Below are 19,440 nucleotides of genomic sequence, written 5' to 3'. Positions count from 1 at the left end.
ATACATATGTTTACAGGTATGTATAAGTAAAAAATTTACTAATCCTGATTATACAAAAAACATAAGCATACTACAAAACATAATATTTTCAACTTCTACTCCACTTTTTTGAAGGGAAACAACATTCCATGAAATATTTCATGGTCCCTTTAGTGTCAATATTATCCAGTATTTCCTTATGTACTTGACACAGTGCCACAGAATTAAGACACTTTTGGATCATCGTACTTCGTAAATAGTCCTTGAGGTGACGCAAAGCACAAACTACTTTCAGCTTTGTAAGAAGAATTCAGCGTCAAAAGCAAGCGTTTTTCTGTAGTTCTTACAGATTGCCTAGCCTTAACTATACTTCATGGGTACTAATCGGAACATGGAATATCTATACTTTATTATTTATAAAGGGTGTCCCATAATGATGGGACACATTTTGATTTTAAGTTACAAGAGACTGGACACTCGTCCATCTATAAAATGTATTGTATTTCATAGTCTGACTTTGGGAGTATTTTAGTGATATACAAACAATTCCACTGCAAGTATGGAATTTATATATATATATATATATATATATATATATATATATATATATATATGTATACACAGGGTGTCCGGGCTGGGGGCATACAAAAATAACTGCTTATAATGCCAAAACTGATCTTTGTATTGTATCGTAGTGAAGCTCAGTCGATTCCAGATTTCAGTAGTCCACTTGTATGATCAGTCGTGCTGTTGAGTCGCGTATGCTCAGAAACTGCCTATCCATCTAGATCCCCAGATCTGACAACATTAGACTTTTTTTTTTTGCATGCGGCTTCATTAAAGTGGCCGCGGTGGCTCAGTCGGTAACGCGTCTGACTACCATGCTAAAGGTCCCGGGTTCGATCCCCGGCCGGTTCAAATCCGGCGGGAACTTTTCTAACGGTGGAAGCGGCCCCGGCGCCCACCCAGCGTTGAATAACATGTGTACCTGGGGGAAACCCTGGGGGGTAAAGGCGGTCAGGGGCGTGATGCTGATCACATCACCCCCACTCACGACCGGATCAAGAAAGTGTGGTGCGTTACCCCCACACCCCCTATACGCCTTCATGGCGTGGTGCTATGCACAGGGGAACACTTTACTTTACCTTTTTTTTTACTTTGGGAGTTAATGTTGGTCTCCTCTTCAAGTAATTGATCCTTCATGATGTTGCCGAGGACGCCAACAGATATTCCATATGTTATGGTAGCATTTTTCGCCAGCTGAAGCTCCATCGTTACAGGACAAAGGCGATTCGGACAGCATTTCCAGGAGCGTACGTCAGAGGAGGTGTTTGAAAACACCACAAACAACTCAGAGAACATCTGGGATGAGATTAGGTCACCGACAGTGTGTTTGCTGAGGTGGAATCTCCACCTCAAGGGGATCTAAGGGACGTGATATTCAAAACTTGAACAGGGAAAGAAACTCCTGTACCTTTATTCTTAATTATGCATTATCCTTAATAAATGTTATACTCCCGGTCCTATATAATTGCGATAAAAATGGGTCCCATCATTATGGAACCCCCTGTAGATTGTTTTCGAACTTACGTTACATGTTTCGTTATTCATTTTACCGTCTTAGTTCGATAATATTTCATTTTAGATTGTTATCGTATTTCCACAAAGTACTTTTAGTTCTCTGTGATAGGAACCACTTTAATGCCGTTTGCAGACGTGAAATTATGCTCCTTGTCACCCGGGACAAAGACAGCCTCCATTTTATTGTACTTTTATATCCCCATCCCAGGCACCTGTATATACAAGTATATTTTGGGATGGGTCCGAGACAAGTGAAATAATAATGACAATAATAAAGCCCATGATTAATAGGTTGATACGATCAAAATGTATGAAAACCAGTTAAGTTTTATATAAGAGTTTCTAAACCAATTTACTACTTACATTTTTGGATTTCTTGTTGAAATAGTCAGTGTTCCAGTTTTTGTTTTCTCCGTTTCATTTTCCCAGCCCTGAGCTCAACATCATCCAGCCACCACAATTCAGTGACTGAATTTGAATTATTTTTTTTTGGGTGCGTCAGCACTGAGGCTATTTTGCACTGTACGGGGTCCAGCCCCTTATCATAACAAAAATAAAAACGTGTCTGAAAACTAAAATGTCCTTACCTTGGTTAAAAGCTGAGGCTAAAGGCCGCTCAGCACAAATAAGGACAAAACACAGGACAACACAGAATTATACTGGCCATGGGGCCAGTCGCCAAAGCCTCGTTAGTCTGCAGTCCAGGGTGTACTACGTGGAAGTGAGGTTGACTATTGGGTGCACTATGTAGAAGGAGCATCGCTTACACCTCTCAGTGACTGAACAAAGACGATTAATTCTCTATTTCAACCCTTTCTTTTGTCTCTTTCGAATGCAAATTATAGCCAAAACATTCCAAATTTTAGTGCCTCAGATGTTCACAAGGTGGGGGTAAACGATACATCAACAACAGATACCGACAATGGCAGCTTACATTCGTGTGGGGGAAAAAGGCACCTACCTATTTTTCGATGGACTGACTCTCTCAACAACACGAGGACTACAGTATACCTCTGCTTCTTCCTCTATTCTCACATATAATCATAATATTTCATGCGCTTTCCTTAATTAACTGTGTATTTGGAACAAGAAATACTGAGATAGAGTAAAACGGCCATTTCAGAGGAGAATCCTGCGTAATTAAACACTAGCATACTACAAAACAGCAACGTTCGGGTGCCTTGTGACCGATGTCAGTCGAAGAGAATTCAACTGATCGCTCACTTGTTGTTTCCGAGATAGAAATGTGAGCAGTATAAGAATTGTAGCTATCAATTTCCTTGTGGCGTTAACCCCACACCACCTATACGCCTTCATGGCGTGGTTCTAAGCACAGGGGAGCACTTTACCTTTTTTTATCCTGCGTAATTTGTCATAGAGTTCTCAATTAATTTAGGAAATTTCCATCGCACAAATAATGTTTTGTTACAAAATAAATTCTTGCTTAAAGTTATACCTTGGGCCCTATTGGGGGGTCCAAATGAAAACTGGGGGGTCCCAAGGCCTCATGCTCCCCCTCCCCCAAGTTTCGGCGGCCCTGATGCGTAGGCAGCTGCAAGGCTCGCATTCAGTCTGTCAGGGAACGTCGGTCGGTTCGAGACACGAGTTGCTAGAGTGCAGGACTTCATCCGAACAGTTTCCATTGAACATTTCCGTATTCTCCGCATTCCCTGGCGTCCTGATCATCTCGTATATACCACCTTAGTAGACCTAAATAGAGAATTGACAAACACCAATTGGAGCTCGGTGGAGCTCGCCTTAATGGTTTCCTCTTGTAAGGCATGAGCTCCATTTTCTCGCAGTGTTGCCAACTCCTACCTACACCCTTTTTTTTTTTACTTGGCAAGGGCTAGAGAGAGAGAGAGACCTATAGCTGGCAACAGTGGTGAGCGAATGCACCTTATCGTAATTTTCCAACTCCGGCAATGTTCGTAGATCGTGACCTTTGTAAACCTACCTCTCTCGGGGGAACGACGTGCCACACACACACACACACACACACACACATGCGTGTCTTGTGACGCAAGCAAACAAACAAATAATAATAATTGTTTTTTTTTTTTTTAGGATTCCTGGCCCCTATAACCTCGCCAGGAGTGCGTGGTGCCCAACCAAAAAAAATAAAAGGTTCTCTAACGGCCTTCGAACGTAAAATTGATTGACGTGGGGGCGAATCTCTTCGGGGATGTCCTTCAATTCGTACATTTGCCCGTACATGCTATTCATCATTAATTTAGCCGTGTTCTGTTTGGCGTCTATTTCGAGCAGTTTGCCCGGCGGTAAAGTTTTATCGTTTTTAAATTCTTTGATTTTTTTATGCAAGGCCATAATCTTGCAGATACACGTAGCGTTTAGCGTGTCCTGTGAAAAATACACGTGAATATCTACTTCCATGCAGCCGGTGTGGGATTCGTGACGCCGCGATAAACATCAACTTCCGTGCCAGGCGGGACGTCCGTTCCGGCGTGGAATTCGCGCCACTCCCAAAGTTCACGCTGAAAGGGGAGAGGCCAGATGACTTTCGTTTCTGTGGTGTGGATGTAGGTCAAATCAAACACAGTAGTGTGAAAGCTTCTGGACAGAACAGTGAAGTTTTTGCGACTGTACGCGATTATACTACCATTTGTGAGTGTTAAATTGCTAGCAGCCTTTTGTAGGTAAGTTTTGTTTCTTGTTATTTCTCTTGCATGTGTGTGTGTGTTAATAATAATAATTTCGAGTGGCGTTAGTGAACAGGAAGTGTTGTTTTGATTAAACATCGAAATTTACGATAAACAAAACAAAAATATGAGCATACATAACGTGCGCTTGAAAAAACTATTCTTCATCGCGAATAACATAAAAGCGAGGTAACAATCGGAGGGAGGGGAGGGACGATAATTATGATCATGTTAGTTTACTCATGGTGGATGGTATTGACGCGTGTACTCTGGATTGGATTTGTTGTTTTAAGTCTACTTTATGCACAGTAAGGCTAATCGAAACTGGACCTACAGTGGGATCCGAACCACCTCCGCCGGGTATCGAACTTGGAGATTAAAATTATACAAGTGTACAGGAGAAATTTTATCTTTTTGAATGTGTTGATACTCTGGGCTGGATTTGTTGTTTTATGCACAGTAAGGCTAATCGAAACTGGACCTACAGTGGGATCCGAACCACCTCCGCCGGGTATCGAACTTGGAGATTAAAATTATACAAGTGTACAGGAGAAACTTTATCTTTTTGAATGTGTTGATACTCTGGGCTGGATTTGTTGTTTTATGCACAGTAAGGCTAATCGAAACTGGACCTACAGTGGGATCCGAACCACCTCCGCCGGGTATCGAACTTGGAGATTAAAATTATACAAGTGTACAGGAGAAATTTTATCTTTTTGAATGTGTTGATACTCTGGGCTGGATTTGTTGTTTTATGCACAGTAAGGCTAATCGAAACTGGACCTACAGTGGGATCCGAACCACCTCCGCCGGGTATCGAACTTGGAGATTAAAATTATACAAGTGTACAGGAGAAATTTTATCTTTTTGAATGTGTTGATACTCTGGGCTGGATTTGTTGTTTTATGCACAGTAAGGCTAATCGAAACTGGACCTACAGTGGGATCCGAACCAACTCCGCCGGGTATCGAACTTGGAGATTAAAATTATACAAGTGTACAGGAGAAATTTTATCTTTTTGAATGTGTTGATACTCTGGGCTGGATTTGTTGTTTTATGCACAGTAAGGCTAATCGAAACTGGACCTACAGTGGGATCCGAACCACCTCCGCCGGGTATCGAACTTGGAGATTAAAATTATACAAGTGTACAGGAGAAACTTTATCTTTTTGAATGTGTTGATACTCTGGGCTGGATTTGTTGTTTTATGCACAGTAAGGCTAATCGAAACTGGACCTACAGTGGGATCCGAACCACCTCCGCCGGGTATCGAACTTGGAGATTAAAATTATACAAGTGTACAGGAGAAATTTTATCTTTTTGAATGTGTTGATACTCTGGGCTGGATTTGTTGTTTTATGCACAGTAAGGCTAATCGAAACTGGACCTACAGTGGGATCCGAACCACCTCCGCCGGGTATCGAACTTGGAGATTAAAATTATACAAGTGTACAGGAGAAATTTTATCTTTTTGAATGTGTTGATACTCTGGGCTGGATTTGTTGTTTTATGCACAGTAAGGCTAATCGAAACTGGACCTACAGTGGGATCCGAACCACCTCCGCCGGGTATCGAACTTGGAGATTAAAATTATACAAGTGTACAGGAGAAACTTTATCTTTTTGAATGTGTTGATACTCTGGGCTGGATTTGTTGTTTTATGCACAGTAAGGCTAATCGAAACTGGACCTACAGTGGGATTCGAATTATACATGTACACAGGGGGAAATTTTATTTTTTTGTCTGTGAAGGTTCTAAGGTTTTGTGAATATGTTGGAAAAGCACTAGTATATACATAGAGCAAAGTTACAAGGTTTTACGCCCCATAGGAGTCCTAATGGAAACATAATGATTAGTGCTTAAACAAGAACATTTTCATAGTTTCACACCTCTACTAGATTGGTAGAAAAATATACTAGTAGGCAATAAAATCTGAAGAAGTTTCGTGTCTAGCAAAAATAAGCTAAATAGAATTACACATGCATACAATATTTATTGTGTTTTTTCTATCTACAATCATATTTTTCTTATATATTTTTTTTTATTTTTTTTATAGGGCTGATTAAAGCACATATTTGAGGAAGACAACACCACCCATATATAAATAATCCCTCAAACTAACACTAATTAGAATTAGCTTACAAAATTTTCCTCATAAGGCATTTTTGTCTTGTAAACACTCTACCACCAACAGATCACATATAAATAAACATACCCCGAAAAAAAGGAAAAAAATGCGCTCCATGAAAAGTTGCCCTGTGTGCAAGAGAACCATGTCAAGCCAACATTTTGCAAGACATTGTCGCACCTGCGTGCCAGGCAAGCATTTGGCTGCCACCGAACCATGTCCCAGGTGCGACAAACATATTACTATTGGTCATCTGAAAAGGCATATCACAACATGCAAAGTCGTCGTCGGAGCACCTGTTCCACAACCGTCGACCAGCTCGACCAAGAGGAAAGCGGTAGCCGACTCGCCACCACCCGCCAAACGCGTCAAGCCTGCGATGAAAGCAGACCGGTCTGCTTTCGGAGGAATATTAGAAGATTATGTCCGATTGTCGGACGGCTCTTGCGATGTTCGTAGCTTTTTAGAGGAGAAGCGAGCAGAGATAGTTTCTATTCTTAGTAATGCACTGGCTACGCACTCCTCCACTAAATTCTACGGTACGCTATGTTGCACATACAAGAAGCCGACCGATGAAAGATACACTTTCTTTCATGCAACGAAAGCAAAAACGCTGCATCTGGCGGATGGTGACAGCATTGGGGAAATTTACGACAAGTTTACCGAAGAGCTGCTTGTTAAACAGGAGGAGCACGAGGCCACAGGCTCGGGCGGTTCGCTGTGCGGAGAACCCCATAAATTGTGTGTTACTTTTAGTCAGTTTGCACCAATGTCCGGGTCTAGTTACGTCGCTCTACCACCAGATGTTGCAGCAAAGAAGGCTGTTCTGAATATTCAGAACAGGGATAACAAGTGCTTCGTCTGGTCGGTGCTGGCAGCGTTGCACCCCGTCGACTGGAAAAAACAACCGCGTCGCGTTACCCACTACATGCAGTACGAGTCGGAGTTGGAGGATGCAATGGTGGGAATAGATTGCCCCGTGGCGCTTTCGGATGTTGGCAAGTTTGAGGCACGTGCTCGCAACTTACAATTAGCCATAAACATTTACGGTCTCACCGAGAACAAAAATGAGGTCTACCCCATCCGGGTGAGCAACGTGAGCAACAACAACGAGGCACGAGAAGTCAACCTCCTGCTCATGAAGAATGAGACACAACACCACTACGCCCTTATTCGCTCGCTCTCCCGGTTGGTGTCGAGTCAAAAAAGCAAGCATCATGGTAGCATAGAAGTTTGTCGAAGGTGTCTGATCACTTTTGACAACCAACAACAAAAACACCAGAGCTTACAAGGAGAAAACATCGCTGCCGAGAAGCTCGCTCGCCACATGCTATACTGCAGTACCAACAAACCTGCACGAACTATTCTACCCAATCCTGATGCGACAGAAAAATTTAGCATGCATAGCGCCATGGCAAAGCATCCTGCCATCATTGTAGCAGACTTCGAAGCCTTCCTCGAACCCCTCTCCACCTGCTATCCCGATCCCGAAGTTTCTTCCACCACCCCTTACCAACTCCACGAGGCCTCGAGTTACGCCTACGTTGTGGTGTGGCGAGACCGACGTGTTGCCCCCGAGCCGTATGTCTATCGCGGTCCCGACCCGGTCAAGCACTTCTTGCAGAGGATGGTAGAGGAGGCCCAAAAAATAGGAAAAGTGTTGCTGTCCCCCAAGCGCATGCGACGACTTTCTCCTAAGAATAAGCGTAGGCACGAGGAGGCAACCAACTGCCCTGTTTGCAACTTGGTCTTCACCGACGATAACAGTAAAGTGCACCACCACGACCATTATGGTACTGGTAGCTACATCGGTCCGTGGTGCAACACGTGCAACTTAAAAGCTAGGGACCCGCGCTTTATTCCCATCTTCTTTCACAACGGCTCGGGATACGATTTTCATCACTTGGTACCCCATCTCGGCTACGATGATAGTCGTATCAGGGTCTTAGCACAGAACGAGGAGCGCTACATTAGCGTGAGTAAGTGGGTGTCTATCCCCGAATTGGAAGCAACTATCGAGCTTCGGTTTCTTGACTCGCTGCGTTTCCTCCATGCAAGCCTTGATGCTCTTGCAGGCAAGCTTAGGGACGAGCAGCTGACTATCACTGCAGCTAGTTTTCCAAACTTGGATGTTGGGCTCATCAGACGTAAGGGGGTCTACCCCTACGAGTACGTAACGGACCCCGACAAGTTCAAGGAAACATCGCTCCCTCCACAGGATAAATTCTACAGTCGGCTGAGAGGCTCTAACATAACAGATGAGGAATACCAGCACGCCCAGTCCATGTGGAAAGAGTTAGGTTGTCGAAATTTTGGGGATTATCACGACGCATATTTAAAGCTTGACGTGACGCTCCTCGCGGACGTTTTGCAGGCGTTTCGCGCGACAGCAATAAACATCTACCACCTAGACCCTGCCTACTTCTACAGCCTCCCCGGACTGGCATGGTCGGCCATGCTGCTCACGACCAGGATTAAACTCCAGCTTCTTAATGATGTGGAAAAGTTACTTTTTTTTGGAACGAGGCATCCGAGGCGGTATGGTCCAGGTGACGCAACGCTATGCACGTGCTAACAATCAATACATGGCCACCGGTTACGATCCCTCTAAAACAACAAGCTACATCCTCCACACAGATGTAAACAACCTGTATGGATTTTCCATGATGCAGAAACTTCCGTACAAGGGATTCGAGTGGGTTAATCCTTCGGATTTCGACATGAAAAATTTCGAAGATTGTACATACGGATATTTTGCCGAGGTGGACATCAAATTCTCTGAGAACCTCCATGATGTATTCAGCGAGTTACCACCTGCTCCAGAATTTAAGCGTTTACCTAACTCGAATCAACCCAAGCTTATCATGGATGTTGAGCCCAAAGAGAGGTATGTGCTACATTACCTGAATCTTGCTTGGTTGATGAGGCAAGGTGTTACAATTGGTAAAATTCATCGCATCCTCAGGTTCGAGCACAGTAACTGGTTAGTACCCTACATCAAAGCCAATACCGAACACCGCATCGCTGCAACCTCGGAGCTTGACAAAAACTTCTTCAAGCTGATGAATAATGCTGTGTTCGGTAAAACGATGGAGAACGTGAGAAATCGCGTGGACGTTAGGCTGGTTACCAATGCGAAGCGATGTCGTAAGCTGGTTGCAAGCCCGTTCTTTAAATCAAGGACTATTTATAATAAGCAGTTGGCTCTGGTCCACATGGATAAACCGGTGGTGCGCCTGACAAAGCCAATTTATGTTGGTGCTACTATTCTGGACTTGAGCAAGTTGCATATGTTTGAGACACATTATGGTACAATGTGCAAACATTATGATCGTGGCATTTCTCTTTTATATACAGATACGGACAGCTTGGTCTACCATGTTCGCACAGTTGATGCATATAAGGATATAGCGTCGATTCCACCTTTCATCGAGCTTTTCGACACATCAGGCTATCCCCAGCCGAACCAGTACGGCATCCTGCCCCGAAACAAAAAAGTGCCCGGTAAACTCAAGGACGAGAAGGACGGGGATGTTATTCTTGAGTTTGCTGGACTTCGGGCCAAAGCCTATGCAATTCGGGCCGGGGGGTCTGTCACCAAGAAGGCCAAGGGTGTAGGTAGGCAGGTTGTACAAAAGCATCTCGCATTCGAGGATTATGTTGAATGCCTGAAAACTCGCTCACCTGTTCTACGAAAAGAGTATCGAATCCAGAGCGTCAACCATAAATTGACAACCAACATTGTCAGGAAGATTGCTTTGGATGCGCACGATGATAAGAGGTGCATCCTGAAGTGCGGAATTCACACACTGCCGTGGGGGCACTATCGCTTAGCAGAAAGCAAAACCTGCAACATATGCCCATCTTCAACAGAAAATTCATAAAAACAAAACAAAACAAAAAAAAAAATCATTTTGTTACTCAGTAAAAAAAAAAAAAACACTTTGACTGTCATTACAAAATAAAACTTTGACCGTATCCTTAAATAACCAGCATGCCTATGAACTTGTTCGGTTTCAAAAAACAGATCATCATGGAAACTGCACCGTCCATACCAGATCATGAAGTCTTACCTTCTGTGTTACCTAAACTCAACGGTCTGTTGATCATTCACCTCAACAGCATTTGGACGAAATTGGATGAAGACGTCGGCAAAACTTTTTACATTTTCAACAACAATTTACATTTTTACGAAATTCCGATCGACGGGAAACTTCAAATCACCGTGAATCCGGAGAACGCAGGCGAAATCAAAATTTCTACCGGCAAGAACATTTTTCGAATCAAGCACGACAAGATGCTTTCTAACATTACGTACGATGTGTCTGCAGGAGATTATTTTTACATGGAACTCCTCGGAGATTACGACAAACTTATTCCTCTCTTCGTAGAATTACGAATCGTCTATCCTATTATAAATAACCGTTAACCAAAAATGCCTAACGACATTTTCGGCAACACCAAGCGTGTAGACCACGCAGAAGAGATTCTCATGTTGGACATTCGAGTTAAGAAGTTGAGGACCGATTTGATCGCTTTGCAGGAAACCTTAAACAAAAGTTTAGAGTCGGAAATCGCTACGCTCCAAACACAATGTCTCGACCCCATTCTGAAAATCGATTCCGAACTGAAGACGCTGATAAAAAATTATGTCGACGTACCTTCTTACGACAGCGTTCAAAATATACAGTTGAGCGTGGATTCGCTTCAAAATGATTTGGCCAAATTACAGCAATTTCAATCGAAAAATGAAGATTTGGAAAAACTGAAACTCGAAATCGAAGAACGAACTTCCGCAATAGAAAAGAATTTCTCCGAACTTCAAACCGTCGTGAGCGATATAGACGCAGAACGCTTGCATGTCGTCGTTTCCAAATTACAAGAAGAATTCACCGGCACGTTGGAAGAAATTAAATCCAAGTTGCAGACTTTGGAAGATACAATGACGAACCTACCATCGTCGGACGAACTGCAGGTCATCGGTAAAAGCGTCGCGAACATAAAAATTCAATTGGAGGCCTATCAAGATTTCGAACACATTCAAACCACCATCGCTACGCTTCAGGCGTCCTTGGAATTGATCAACGAAGAAATTAAAAATATTCACGCTGAAGCGAGAGCGTTGACGAGCATTCAAGACACGTTGAGCACGGTTCAGCAGAAGATCGAATATTTAGAAAATTTAAACGTCGAAACGAATCTCGCTCATTTTCATCACGTACTGGACAACATACAGGGTGACTTGGAATCGTTACGAACGAGCGTGCCTTCGAGCGAAGATTTGGAAAAATTGAAAACGGCGGTGACGGCACTATCAGATTCGAGCGACATCAAAAGTTCGTTGAGCGATCTCGAGAGTAAAGTGGCCAATCTCCCCACCTCCAAAGAATTGCACGCTTTGAAAAGAAACATATCTCGAATGCTGAAACGACTGGAAACGGAAACGGCGAACGTGGAACAGATTCGAGACGAACTTGCTTCGCTGGTGTCGACGCTGCCCACTTCCCAGAGCGTAGCCGACCTTCACACGCAGTTTACAGAGATGCGAAGCATCGTGAACGATCTTACCGAGAAGAGCTCGAAATTGAATCAAGTCGAGAACCTTCAGAACATCGTCGTCAACATCAGAGATCAAGTTGGAGTGCTGGAATCCACGCAGGAATCGACGCTGGCCTCTTTCGGTGCCAAGTTGCAAGAACTCAACGAAAACTACAAGCAGTTGAACGTGGAAGTGAAAATCAAACCGTCATTTTCTACCGTAACGGATACCATAGTCGAGCATTTGCTGCCCATCGAAAATAAACTCGGACAAGTTCACAGTAATCTGCTCGGCGTCGACACTAAATTCGCTAAACTGCATTTTCTGCAAGCCATCGAAATCAACAGCGTACCCAATCAACAGAGAATCTCCACGTTCGTCGAAGGTAACAAACTGTACATGTTGCATCCTTATCATCCGTACTACAAGTTTCTCCTCGATGGCACGATTCAGATAAACGAATTTTCGTACTGGTCTCACGGTAGAAAAGCTAGCGTTCCCACCATGACTTTGATATCGAATCGTGGTGTCCAGAAAGCAGGAAACATTCCTCTGGCACGTTGGAACGAAACGCGCAACATATATGAAATACACGAAGACGAAGATCTCACCGTTTTCGACGTGAGTGCCGGCGATAAGCTGATCATTCAAAACACGAGCGAAGTGCCGCCCTCTTTGAATCCCATCACGCTTGTGCTTCTCTTGAAACGTAATCTCTAAACAAAAAAAAATGTCTAGGCAAGCCATCGTCGAAGAATTGCATAAACCTGCACGCCGTAACTACGAATGTTTGGCTGTGGTAACCAAGGGCATCGACGACCTCTGGCAAAGCGACCTCGTGGAGATGAGCAGCGGCAATTTGAAAAACATACATAAATGGAACAAGGGCAACAAGTACCTTCTCACCGTCATAGACACGTTTTCGAAATTCGCATGGGCTCTACCTTTGAAGGCGAAAACGGGAACGTGCGTCACGGAAGCATTCAAGACAATTTTTCGCGAAAGCGGCGGCAGACGACCACGGTTTCTGCAAACAGACAAGGGTAAAGAATTTTACAACGCCGTATTCCAAAAGTTTATTCAAAAACACAAAATTCGACATTATTCGACTTTCAGTCACGTCAAAGCCAGCGTCGTGGAAAGATTCAATCGAACCTTGAAAACACACATGTGGAAACGATTCACGCTTCGGGGAAATTACAAATGGGTCGACATCCTGCCGGAACTCGTCGACACCTATAATGAAACGGTACACAGAACGATAGGCATGAAGCCAGCTGACGTTACCAAGTCCGACGAGCAGCGTTTAATTTCTACCGTTTACTGTCCAAAGTACACACCCACGACAAAAAAAGCTAAATACAAAATTGGAGACCAGGTGAGGATCAGCAAATTCAAACGCACCTTCGAGAAGGGGTTCACAAAAAATTGGAGCACGGAACTTTTTACCGTGGTTCGAGTTTTACCTGGAAACCGACACACGTATATAATAAAAGATAGTAGCGGCGAGATTTTGAAAGGAAGATTTTACGAAGAGGAACTCTCTAAAACGAAACACCCCGACACGTACCTCATCGAGAAAGTATTGCGTAGGAAAGGTGACAAACTGTTTGTCAAATGGCTGGGACTTCCAGAAAAGAGTTGGATCGACGCGGACGAAGTGATCTTGTAAGTACGTGGAACGTGGTGAAGCGTCTACCGGATCCGGAAAGTCAAACGAAGAAAAAGAACGGCGAGTTGCTTCCCGACAGCATCCGCTGTCTGATCGTAGGTCCTTCGGGGTGTGGGAAAACAACACTGCTCGTGGACAATTTTCTCCTCGCACCGAATTGGTTAAATTGGAAGAACAGGCACCTGTACGTGTTCTCGAAAAGTTTGGAGCAATCCAAATACCAGCAACTGATGAAACTGTACGATGGTCTGGACATTGCAACATTCGCCTCGGAAATAAAACCACTCGACGATTGTCGTGAAAATTCAGTTGTTGTGTTCGACGACGCCATCCTGGAAAATCAAAATGAAATTCGCAACTTTTTCACGCAAGGTCGTCACAAAGGAATGGATTGTTTTTACCTAGCTCAAACGTTTTCCAAAATTCCAAAACAGTTAGTGCGCGACAACGCCAATTTCATATGTTTGTTTCGTCAAGATCACACCAACCTCAAGCATGCGTACGATGACTACGTAGGCGGAGACATGAACTACAATCAATTTTCGGAAGGCTGCTCTACTTGCTGGAACGGTGACGATTTCGGATTTGTGACGATCGACATGACGAGAAAACCCAACGATGGAAAATACAGAAACAAAATCAACGATTTTCTAAACGTTGCAACGTTGTGAGAAACGACGTATATAAATAACGTCATGACGAAACGAAAAATCGAGGACGAAAATCTCAAGCTTCGCGATTACCTCGCGAAGCGCTTCAAAGGTTGGAAATCTGAGAATCGCGGATTCTACGAAGAGAAGAAACGTCAGGATCAACCCGTGATCGATGCCATCAGCAGTCTAGGTAAAGAAATTAAAAGTGTCACGGAACAAAATAAAAATTTGATTAATGAACTCGTACCGCTCGCAGCTAAAAGTTACGCCGTACCCACACCCATTTCGAGCATTCCTTCGACGCCGTTCGAACTGAAGGATGCACCGGCACGACGTCGAGCCATTGGTAGCACGTCGTCTTCGGATAAAATCGAGTTGGGTCCTTTGGCACGAGACTACCTGAGCACGGGGAAATTCGACAAGGATGAAGTGTTCGGATTGTATCCCAGCATGGAAACCAGCGAAGGCGGCGGTGTGGTGTGGAAGATTGGGAAATCGAAGGTGACCTTCGAAGGCAACGACATTAAAGTCAATTTAGGCGACAAGGACAGTTGGAACAGGTATCCGGGTACGGTGGGACTGTGGGAACTCGTTGCCAAAAAGCAGCCGAAAGATTACACCGACGAAGATTACCAGAGTTACAAGGAAATTCTGATCATGACGGATGCCTTGTACCAGAACAACGACGCCTCGCAGAATAGGGTGAAATCGAGCAGCGGCGAGAAGTACAGGAATCTCATCAAACCGATTTGGAACCAGGTCAAAACGGGCAGCGGCGTCAAACGCTACAACACGTTACCCAAAGAATTCGTTTGGGTGGACGACGTTAGGAAACTCGTGGACCGATTGTTGGTGATAGCCGGCGAAGAGAATGCAGGCAACCGTAATTTCTACAACGAGAAGGTTGGCATCGTGGACATGATCAGCACGAAACTTTCCAACTTCATCGTGAACGACGACAAGGGCATAGGTTACCTGATCAAAATCATCAACACGCTGCCTCCGAAATTTTGGAACGTGGCCGAAGGAAAGGGACTCGTGAACGACATCATCAACAAGTTACCTTTCGAGATGCATCTACCTGGCTACCAGTACTGCGGACCGGGTACCAAACTCGAGAAAAGATTGGAGAGAGGAGACAAGGGTGTGAATCCGTTGGACGCGGCATGCAAAGATCACGACATCGCCTACAACACCACGCAGACGGATCTGGACGCACGTCACGAAGCAGACAGAAAGTTAGAGCACGCAGCTTTCGAAAGGTTCGTGAGCAGAGACGCATCGTTGGGTGAACGGGTCGCCGCACTGGGTACCACCATCGCCATGAACACGAAACAAAAATTGGGGTGGGGTATATAAATAACATACCGTAAAAAAAACAAAAACAACATGGCTTGCATAACTGATTTGCCACCCGAGCTACTATCTAAAATATTCAAAAAAGTAGTAAACGGAGATGTTAATAAACTTGTAATCATAGCAAGAACAACGCCGGAATTTCGCATCCCTTGTGAAATAGTTCTCAAGGACCATCTTCGGGAGATCAGCGGCCTGAGGTGTGGTGATCTCAACATTCTGCTTTCGGCTGCAGGGGAGAAATTAAACGATAGGTTAGATGAATTGCACGAGGCGATGCAGGGAAGAAGACGGTACACAGTAGATTGGTACAAGTCTGAGCAGGAGAAGAAAAATATCATTACGCACATCATCGCGTTCTCCGAAGCACGGACTTTCTTCCTCTGTTAAAAAAAATAATAATATATATATACGATACAAATCGCAAAAAAAAACAAAAAAAAATCTTGATATATAAATAACACACATCGTGAAAAAAAATAATCTTCGGTATATATAAATAACACACATCGTGAAAAAACAATTAAATTTCTCTCTAACACTTTGAAATTTTTTTTGATATGACGACCGAAAAAATAAGTGATCTCCAAGCATTAAAACAAATGCTAAATTTGTCAGTCGAGTATGTAAAAATTCAGGAATTGGAAGTCGACAAACCTTACACGATAACTTCCGGTTCAATCGTTTCTACCCAGTATGGTCCCAAGGTACGCCTGTTGCTCAACGCACAATACAGTCTATTTTTACCAGATCGATACGCTAACATGTTATCCGATGAGAAGCTATCTATTTTAATCGAGAACAAAACTCGAATCGTGTACAAGGGGACAAAGGAACTTCTTGGCAAGAAAACGAAGCACGTAATAGAATTTGTGTAACGACTGCGAGGCCTTGAAAATATATAAATAACATACCGTAAAAAACTACACAAGAAAAAATCTCAGAATATATATATAAATAACATACCGTGAAAATAACACATAGAGCATCAACATGAAGCCCAAGGGTGTCGTGTACCAGATACCATACTCCAATCTTAAAAATCTAGGTGCCCTCGATGGGTTACTCACCAAGAAACAACGCGAGAAGAAACGTTCTTGCTTGTCGAAAGGACACGGAATGAAATTGCTGCTCAGCACACCTCAATTGAAAAGATTGCAGCGTTCGCGGAAACAGCAAAAGGTCGGAGGTTTCATATTCAGCATCCCGGCCATCCTGGCAGCATTGGGGGCCGTTGGAAGTTTAGCCGGCGGAAGTGCCGCCATCGCGAAAACCGTCATCGACTCGAAGAAGAACAAGGCCGAGTTGGAAGAACAGAAACGTCACAACCTGGCCATGGAGAAAAGGGGCAAGGGTGTGATGAGAAAGTTTAAAAAAAAGAAACAGAAGCACTCACCAACCGAGACATTGAATCTCTGATCGAACCGTTACAAATCAAGCACTTCAGAGGAGTTTTCATGTCCGACTCGTTACCTTCAACCGTCAAAAGAAGAGAATGCGGAGTAGTCAACTTGGACGGTCAAGAAAATCCAGGCACGCATTGGATATGTTACCACAAAAACGATAATGATAAAGCATTCGTTTTCGATTCTTTCGGAGGCGTTCCACCTACAAATTTAATTCATTATCTGAAAACGAACAAAACCTCCATATACTACAACGACGAACGCATTCAAAATTTCGGAGACGTGAACTGCGGCCATCTCTGCCTCTCCGTGCTCGCGTTTCTCTCTAAAATAAATAACCCTACGATCGAGGATTTCCAGAAAGCACTGTGGAACCTCAAACAGCATCACTAGGATGGGCGTGTTCCATCTCACGAGCGAATCTTCAATCTTGAAACTCACGCTGCACGACGACATCGTCTATCCTAAATCCGTGGCTCTGCGTGCATTCTACAGCATGTACCTCATACCTAACGTCACGCAGCACAACAACAAAATTAGCGTCGGAAGCGAACACATCGTCGTCACGCCAGGCCAATACAATCTTTCCACTTTGCAAGCTCAATTACCCAAAGGCACGTACTTTTCTCAAAATTCGGTCACGCACAGAGTGGAAATCCTATCCGCTACGGAGACCGTGGACCTGGGCACCATGGGAGAACTTTTAGGTTTCGAGATCGACACCAAACTCGAAGCTGGCATCAAGCACACGGCAACAAATATTCCTAAATTCTTGGCCATAGAGACTCTGAACGTACACTGCAACGTGGCGGAAGGTATGATCACGAAATCTTCGGACGGATTGTTAGGAAGTCACAAGCAGACGGGAATCATAGCCACTTTCAAACCAAGTTCCGAGTTCATGGAACCGATCATCTACACGCCCTCTTCGCCGATCTATTTTCCAGTATGTCGCAACCGCATAGACGACATAGAGTTGGTGGTGACGAACGAGAAAGGAGACGTGGTGGATTTCGCAGGTGCCACTACGACGGCCATCGTGGAGATCAACGTATAATAAATAACCATACATGTAAAATGGAGCAAATCGAAAGTTACGAATTGCAATCTTTCCCTCCCAACCGTCGCACGTTCGCCAATCTCAACGAGGCGAACAGGGAGATCGAATACGACGTGGACGTAGGCGATGGGTTCGTTCATCCTCACAGAGCGGACCTCTACCTTCAATTCGACGTGGTGAAGAAGGAAAGCGGAGACGCGTTTCCTGCAGCAGCAAACTTGATACTCGTGGACAACTTCGTGCCTCACCTGTTCTCGCAGGTGGAGGTGAGGAAACACAACACCGTCATCGACAGAATAGATTATCCAGGCATCACGTTGACGGCAGTGGGAACGTTGAAATTATCCAAAACGGACGCAGCGTACTACCAGGCCGGGGGATTCGAAGCCGGGACCAAAATATCGACGAAAAGTCACACGGTGCTCTTTCCCATGCGTCTGCTGCCTGGTTTCTTCTCCGATTACAAGGAGATCATGTGGAAGGGAGGACTGAGGGTTACGTTTCGAAGAGCGGCCAACGACAACGACGCACTGATGCGATACGCTACTTTGGGTCCGGACGGCACCACGCCGATAGCCAACACTCTACCCGAAGCAGCCAAGTGCGTCATCCAAAGCATGGAATTGAGAATGCCGGTGGTGGAATACGAAACGAACTACGCCCTCAAGTACAAAGCGGAGATCTTGAAAAGTCCGCAGGTGCCGATTCACTTTCACGGTTACCAGTGCGTGCAGAAGGTGGCGTCGGGAAGTCACATGGAATTCGACGTGACGACGCAGTTCAACAACATACAGTTCGACATGCCAGATTTCGTCGTAGTGCTTTTTCAGACCGGGAGGGACAAGAATCAGGAAAAAGATTCCAGCAAGTTCGACGACTGCAAGATCAAGAACGTTTATCTGAAGAACGGACGCAACGAAGTGTTCCCGCGCGAGAATTACAACCTCGACGTGACCAAAAACGATTACCTCAAACTTTACGAAGCGTTCTCGGCTTACAAACGCGTGACCGAGGGAAGCGTGGACATGTACTACACGCCCAGCGAGTTCAAAGCACGGAGACCCATGACCGTCATCAACACATCTAAGAGAAAGAAGGTTGTGGTCAACGATCGAACCAACATCAAGGTCGTCTGCGAGTTCCACGATGCCTTGCCCGAGGATACCCTATGCAGTGTCATCCTGATTGCAGAGAAGTCCTTCGCCTACGACGTGAAGAACGAGAGGGTCACAGAGCAGTTTTAACAAGTTTTTAACATCTATTTTCTTGCACAATAAGAAATTTTCTGCACTAGTACAATCAGTTACAATGGCACAATACAAATTTCACTAGTTCAGATCAGTTACAAATGTCAATTTCATTAGTTATCAGTTTTTGCACTATAGCACGAGACAATCAGAATTTGC

The 19,440-nt window shown here is 44.3% G+C and overlaps 2 protein-coding genes across 2 annotated transcripts in view; both read right to left on the bottom strand.

The window, feature by feature from the left end:
* LOC145991991 (dexamethasone-induced Ras-related protein 1) overlaps positions 1-19,440 on the bottom strand; it is a 542,058-nt gene that overhangs the window by 126,155 nt on the left and 396,463 nt on the right. The gene's annotated exons all lie outside the window — the stretch shown is intronic.
* LOC145992830 (uncharacterized) overlaps positions 1-19,440 on the bottom strand; it is a 95,375-nt gene that overhangs the window by 75,089 nt on the left and 846 nt on the right.

The sequence above is a fragment of the Lepisma saccharinum genome, chromosome 9 (assembly GCF_977018435.1).
Source record: "Lepisma saccharinum chromosome 9, izLepSacc3.1, whole genome shotgun sequence".
Taxonomy (NCBI): Eukaryota; Metazoa; Arthropoda; class Insecta; order Zygentoma; family Lepismatidae; genus Lepisma; species Lepisma saccharinum.
This window is presented reverse-complemented; position numbering and strand designations above follow the sequence as displayed.